This window comes from Parasteatoda tepidariorum, chromosome 2 (assembly GCF_982258835.1).
Source record: "Parasteatoda tepidariorum strain Cologne lab strain chromosome 2, Ptep-v5.0, whole genome shotgun sequence".
In the NCBI taxonomy this organism is placed as follows: Eukaryota; Metazoa; Arthropoda; class Arachnida; order Araneae; family Theridiidae; genus Parasteatoda; species Parasteatoda tepidariorum.
The window spans coordinates 50,898,601-50,906,335 of record NC_141756.1 but is presented as its reverse complement, the minus strand read 5'-3'; the positions used below and the strand labels follow the sequence as shown (position 1 = coordinate 50,906,335).

Genomic DNA, 7,735 nt, shown 5'->3' with positions numbered 1-7,735 from the left:
AAGCAACTGTAGACACTATGTTTCCTAAACACTTTGGGTTTAAGAATTTGGTGGACCAGTGGTAAAAGAATTATGGAAACTCTAATGTTAAACATCGAACTACCACAGCCTACCATTTTCAGACAAGTGGTCTAACAGAAATATTTAGCAGTACGTTTTAATTTATTTTATAACCGTCGTCGACAGCCGACCCAAATTTTGGGTTTACGACTACCGATGTTGATCACAGGAGGATACTGTGATCTGTACCCGAGTAGCCGAGCGGTGAAAGTCATCACCCTCGCGAGTCAGAATTTCGGCGTTCTATCCTCCCAGATGGAAGAAAACGTAAATATATATATATATATATAATGTTTAAGGTTTTATTAATTATTTCAATGTACTCTAGAAGCTTCTATTACATCATTTCCTGTTACTTATTTAGCTTTATATAAGTTCATGCGTTTCAATAAAAGAAGCGCAGTTACTCTGTTCCACATATGTCGGGCGTGTTCAATAAATCAGCTTCATTAGTCATCAGGATTCGGCTTTATTCTACGTGACAATACTACTTTCTGTTCTGGGAAATTTCAGGTCCTAAATAATTAAAATATTATTAATAAGAAAAGTTGAAACTACAACAATAATACACTATTATCAGTCATACATCTAAATTATGCAGCGAATTTCGAATTATTTAAAAATTCACATCTGAAAGATAAAAGCATTTATATGTATATTTTTTATTATTATTTTTTTTTGGTTTTGAAATATTGTATTCTTTCAAAATCTAAATTGGAAAACAATTTCTTTTTCATTATTTTAATAAAAAAAATATTTTCATTATTTTTTTTTTCATTATTTTTAAAACACGAAATTAAAAGGCTTCTGAATACTTTAAATTGAAAATTCTTATTTGTAAGACTGTACTTTTTCGGTAACTATTTCACCTAGTTTTCTGAAATTTGGAATTTAGTTTTTTAGTAACATTGTCAAAAAAATATGAACTAGTGAGCTGAAATCCACTGTTTGCTGACGCTCCACGGTCCCCGAAGATTACTATGCAATCTCATATGATTTGCTTTGAATACACCATGCTCGCTTCACTCGCTACTAAGTTAAACGCATTAGAAACCTGTTATAGCGTAAAATCTCAAGAATTTAAATAATTATTGAAAACTTTAATATTAATTCCACATTAAAAATTAAAATTTTCATTATATAATAAGCTATTGAAATAAAAAAATTAAATTGAAATTGTCTCATTGTTTTTGTTTCTAAGTTCTAAAGTTAAAATATTGTCTATTGCAAATAAATGATGTACAGTGCTCCAGAAAAAAATAGTTAATTATCTTATTTAATTACCCTTAATAACTTTTGATCTTCTGGTTTTTCAATTCTTATAAAATTAAATCATAAAAATGATAAATAAATTGTTGAAAAAAAAAACTTTTACACGGCATTATGTTTTTGTTAAATAAATATTGTTGATATGTGAAAACTCCAGCGATTTGCTAAAATGTTTTCATAATCTGGTGAAATACACTACAAGTGAAATTAACATAAAGGAGCTTATACTTTTACTAAAATTGCTTTATTTATTTTTGTTCACTGTTTTCTTAAAATCAAATATGAGAAGTAATACTAATTTTGAAAAATTTTAAATTTAAAAAAACTGTATTTTCTTTTTACTGTACTCTATTTTATTCATAAATTGTCTCAAACCATAGATTGATAATTTTGCATATGTTTTGAACAAAAATTTAATTATTTCTATCTTTAGGAAAAGTGCTTCTTTTTAGTTGGAATTTAGCATTTTAAATTTTAATGAAGTAACAAATTTATCCGTTTCAGCCAAAAATTCAAAACAAAAGATTCATATCAGTATATTATAGAAATTTATGAACTTTTAAAAATTGAAAAGAGGTAAAAGTATTTTTCTTAAAATTTAAAGTATCCGCAATTAAAAATGCAATATTTCCAAAAAAAATTTCAAATGCTTTTAAAGAAGTGTTGACAATTTTATACTTTGTTTGCTTGTTGCGTAGTAGTTTTATTTATTTACTTGTCTTAAAGTGTAAATGTAACAGTAATTACTTTATTTTTATTCTTTCTTTTTTTTCTTGTTTCTTTTATTTTACACCACGCGGTGTTTAACAGCCTTTATTTCGGCTAGCATAGACAATCAATTTTGTCATAATTGTTCTTAGAAATTTATAAAGAAATAGGAGAGAATGGATTTTTTAAAATCGAGTTTTCATTGGCTTGATTTTATTTTGAAGTGTAAGGGAATTTCTTCTAAAAATTTATTGATTCATGTTTTTTTTTTTATTTAAAGATAGGCAATATTAAATTTCGTAACAAGAATAATATTTTTTTTTCGAAATTTTAAGGTGCCGCTATGACAGTGTACTCTATATTGGTTTTACTTATCCGGACGTAGACTAGGAAACCTTCTTAATTGGGATTTATTCAAGACGAAAACTAATTGCGCTTAATTGCATCTATAGTACTATAGGAACAATGCAAGCATATTGAAGCAAGTAAGTTAAAAACTAAACTTTCATTTTTAAGTTAATTAATGCATCAAGAAATATTTTTTATGATTATTTAAGTTATTGAAGATAAAATAAAATTTCTTTCCTTTGTTAAATAAATATTCCAACAACAATAATTTATGCATAAGATATGTTTATATATCAGCTACATATTCATCCGCTACATGCAGGAAGAATTACGAAAAATTGAATTATTATTCAACGCTACATGATTAAAAGCTTCTATATTAGTTAATTTAATGGAGTGTAACTAAAGGTAAAAGTTATTTTTGTTATTTAGAAAATATTCATAATTAATATATATTTAAATAAAACTATGTAAATATGTCTTGTTAAGTTCATTTTTCACTAATTTGTTTTCCGTGTGTTACTAGAATATATATCAGTTTTTTTTTTTTTTTTTTTTTTTTTTAATATCAAAATTTATAGAGTTAAAGCGATTCGTCATATAGCTAAGCAGTAGTAGCATGATTTGTCGACACAAAAAAAACCGCTTTATACTGTGCGCCAAAAAGAAAGGATAACTCCGAATAACTTTTGATTTAGTGATCGGATGTTCGCTTGCTAGAACTCAATCTTAATGGTTCGAGGAGGGACCTCAAATATGCTAATTAATAGTTTAAGTTGCAAAAAACAACCTCAAAATGTACGGAGTGACTCACAAAATGATGGGGGTAGTCGCAATCTGGGAAATGCTCCTAATAATTTGGTCAAGTGAGCTGACCAAAGTTAGGACCGTTTAATGTTAATTTTATTTTTTGCGTATTTCACTATAGCTCGAGATTCTTTTAAGTCATGAAAAATGTTTGCACACAATTATTAAAATTTTTCATCCAAAAATGATTCTATGCAAGAAATAACTTTTAGTAGGTATTTATTATTTTTTATTATTTCCTTTAGTAATGATCGAAAAAATTTTTAATTGTAAGGTAATTTTTCATGTTAATGTGTTAAATTTTTTCCTCATTTCAAATAATATTATTTTAGATGACAAAATTACAAAATTTGAGTACAGTTGGTAAAATAATTCCTAGAAAATCAAATGTTAAAAAATTCAGATTTTTAAAATTTGATTTCTCAGGAGCTTATTAGATCGATTTCGATCAGATTTTGTATTTCGCCAAGTAAAATTGTATTCATTAAAATGGTGTAAAAATTTTTATAATTTACAATTCAATATTTTTCAACCATTTTTATAATATAAATATGTAAATATTATAAATATAATATAAATAATATAAATATAATATAAATAATATAAAAATAATATAAATAATATAAACATTTATAAAATTTGACTTTCGTCACCATATTTTCCAGATAAGGACAACTTGCATTTTAAAAGTCAAACTCCTCCAGGAAAAAAAAATTGTTTTCTTTTTTACTGAAAAAAATATGTTTATCTGTGTGTGTGTTTGTGTTCATAAATTAATACATTTTCTGAACTGAATAAACACGTATAGTGGGGCTTTCAGGAGAACTCCTCCAGACACCTGATTCGCGTCATGGCGGGTACTATGGTTACGTGGAAAAGTCACTTCGAACAGGGATGTGGGGTGAATAGTTATATTTTGATCTTGGTTTGAATAAACCATTCGACACTTTCTTTCCTCTATTTCATCCTATTAGAAATGTGCTCTCGCTTGTTACCATAGCAGCAGATAGCCGCAGACTTTCAGTCCGGAGGAGTTCTCCTCAAAGTCGCACTATATAAGTTTGGACTCTTTAACATTTTGTGGAAGAAGGAATGATCTTTGTAATCACTTACATGTATTGGTTTAGACTCTTTATGCATGTATAAGTTTAGACTCTTTAACGATTACTGGAGGATTGATCTTTGTAATCACTTTACTTCAATTTAATTCAACCCTGATAAGTGAAATAAATCTGGCAAATAATGACATAAAAAATTTCATTTTAAAAAAATTTAAACGAAATTGTTTTCTTTAAAAATTTAATAGTAAGTCTATGGTGTGGAGTTCAGTGCAATTTCCTTGCTTAGATTTGGAATTATTAGAATTTGAAAGTATTTTCATCTAGTTCATTAGATGATGGTAAAAAAGTAAAAACAACTTACTAGGATTTAACGCTTCGTCTTCTCTAACTAAAAATAAAATGAAATATAAAATTTGTCTTGCTGTGTTATATTTCTCGTAACATTGACCTTAGTTTCTACTCCTGAGGAACACTGTGATTTGTTGAGAAAATATTTTTTGCTCTTGCGATGATAGAGCTTAGGGCACTTCGAATAACTGTTAATGATAACAAGAATTGAAATTATTCAAAGAAGAACATAAAACCAGAAAGGTTTTGCAAAATTCAACAATTTAATAATCAGATCTTTAGCATACATTTTTCGCTACACCATCTTCCCATTTATAGCATTTGTTTTTTATGTATTTTTATCGATATTTTTTTAAAGTTTTAATTTAAAGGAGCGATTCTAATAAAACTAAAACAACTTTTTGTGTACTCAACGATTACAAGGCTTATGAGATTGTGCGCATGGGATTCTTAGCTGTTATTACTACAATTAAACAATTAACATTAATCCTTTAACTTAAGTAAAGTTGCTTTAAGGTTAAGGCGAACAAATATAGGGTGAGTCATTAAGAAGTATGCAGTTTCAATTGGTGCTCAGAAAACTACAATATTTTTGTAGTTTACTTTAACTACTAATGCCTGGTTACAAATGTAGTTAGCTACAATTACAACTACTTTTCTTAATGTAGCAACTACAAACAACTTTCGAAACGTAGTGACCACCTCACAACTTTACAGAACCGAATTTTGCTGGAGTTAATTATTTACACTTGTATAATTTACACAGCTGGAGAATTTAATTTACACATAATATTCAAAAAGGTATTGAATAATAATTGCCACCTATATTGAACTTGCAGATATATTTTGGAAATATTTATTCATGCTTATATGAGCCAGTTTGTTATTCTAAAACATTTCATTTAATTATAAAACATTTCAAATTTGTTCATTTAATCTTCAACTTTTCATGCCCTCCTCGACAGCAAACATTTAATTTAAGAAATGCTCGGAAAATATCATTTACTCTCAATTTCGCTAAGTGTTTATTGCTTTTTTATTTCGTCTAAGAAATTAAGCACATTTAAAATATGTTTCCTTGGTTTAAAGATGCATCATTGTTTCACGAATGTACACCGAAGAGCCATTACATTATGACCACCCTGCTAATAACATGTAGGACGGACCACCTTTAGCCCTCAAAACTGCTTGCAACCACCGTGGCATTGATTCCACAAGGTGCTGATCTGAGGTATCTAGTACCAAGCGCTCACCAAATGATCATGCAATTCCCTCACATTGCGAGGGGGTAGCGTGGCAGCACAAATTTGGTTTTCCAAATAGGACCGCAAATGCTCTATTGGATTAAAGTCAGGTGAATTTGGTGGCTAAGACATGAATTGAAAGTCACTGGAATGTTCCTTGAACCAATCCATGGCGATTCAACCTTTATGAGATGGTGCATTATTCTGTTGGTAAACACCATCCCTCGCAGGAAAAACTGTTGCCATGAATGGGTGAACCTGGTCTGAAACTATGTTCAAGTAACTTACAGTTTGTTCTATGAGGATTCTGGGTCCTAATGTGCCCCATAAAAACATTGTTTCTGGGCGAGAAACCATGAAAACCTGAGTGAGCACATTGTTATAGATCGAGGGTAGTCATAATGTAATGGCTCTTCGGTGTACATTCACATGTGAAAATATCACAATAGCGATAAATATCTTTTATTTGTAATAGCTAGCCTAAATAATAGTTAGAAATGACTCTAAGTACAAAAATATTGTTAACCCATTGTCACAGGGGATAAAAATTGCGTCCCTTGACAGATTCGGGAAGATTTGTACCCATCAAATTCGTTGTGTTAGAGCCGAGTCTTTACCAAACTAACGAAAAAAGTAGTTACCAAAAAGCGCTACAAACTACTGACTTTTTTTTGTATCACTTTACTCACTTCACTACTTTTTAAAAAAAGCAGCGCACTGGAAACTACAAAAAAGTAGCGACTACAGTAGTTTCACTACTTGTAGTGTGCTAAGTTCGACCTCTGGTTTCAATGAACTAAAAATCCAGAACAATGTAGCAGAATTGTATTGGATTGTTTTAAGTTTTGATAGAAACAATTTCTGATATTCTATTTGTGACCCCTTAGTCACTTGACAGGTAAAGAGTCGATAATCTATTTCCCATTTAATGCTTGTTAAGGTATCGGAATTAAATCCATCGACAGTGATCAATCCCTCTTAGTTTTCACTGATTACGAGAGATTTCGCATCAGTGTTCCGCGTTATGTCCAGAAAGAACGTTTTCGGTTACTTCTTTTATCAAAAGCAAATTTTCACGGGAGCCACTTTTTTGGATCAGTTAACTCTTCGTTGATGCCACAATTGACAACGTCGAAGACTTCATTCTTCAAATAGATGGGACACTACCACACAGGTCGGACAGCATCTCTTTTTGCTCTTCTGACCACTGCGAAATCCCTCCTAGCGAAGGAGAACTTTCTCCTCTCCCCTAACTAGCGTAAAATCTCCATTTTTTTTTTTACGTGTGATTATAAGTAAAATAATTTTCACACGTTTATCTTGGTGCGAAAAGTTTCGTTTTGCAAATGTTAATAAAAATAATTATCCTTCATAAACCTATATGAGCATTTTATAGTTTAAAATATGTATTAAGATTAGGATTTCATTTTTGAAATCAAAAAGCGTTCTTTTTTAATTCGTAAAATCATTTCGAAACATTAAAAATTACTCACTCGATCGAAATATTGCTACAAAAATAAATTAACAAATAAAAAGAAAATTTTAACAATAAGCAAATTGGAATTACAACAGCTCAAATAAATCAGTGATCTATTTCATCCAACACTGACTTCAGTTCAAGACCCTAATTGCATTTTTTTACTCTGATTGCAGCAACGCAAGAAACGCGTGTGTTCGTTATAACCATTGGTCTGTTGTGAACACCCCATTAAAAGTCAGTGACGGCTTTTAAATCATTCTTGATGATGACCCGAAGTCAGTGACAGCTTTTGAATCATTCTTGATGATGACCCGAAGTCAGTGACGGCTTCAAATCATTCTTGATGATGACCCGAAGTCAGTGACGACTTTTAAATCATTCTTGATGATGACTCAAAGTCAGTGACGGCA

At 29.8% G+C, this 7,735-nt stretch overlaps 1 long non-coding RNA gene across 1 annotated transcript; it reads right to left on the bottom strand.

The window, feature by feature from the left end:
* Positions 1–373: 373 nt before the first annotated feature.
* On the bottom strand, positions 374–7,354 carry LOC122269451 (uncharacterized). Its single transcript, XR_006225194.3, has 3 exons — positions 7,339–7,354; positions 4,615–4,641; positions 374–576 (listed from the first exon to the last, which is right to left on the bottom strand). It is a non-coding gene; the product is annotated as an uncharacterized LOC122269451 (long non-coding RNA).
* Positions 7,355–7,735: the final 381 nt, after the last annotated feature.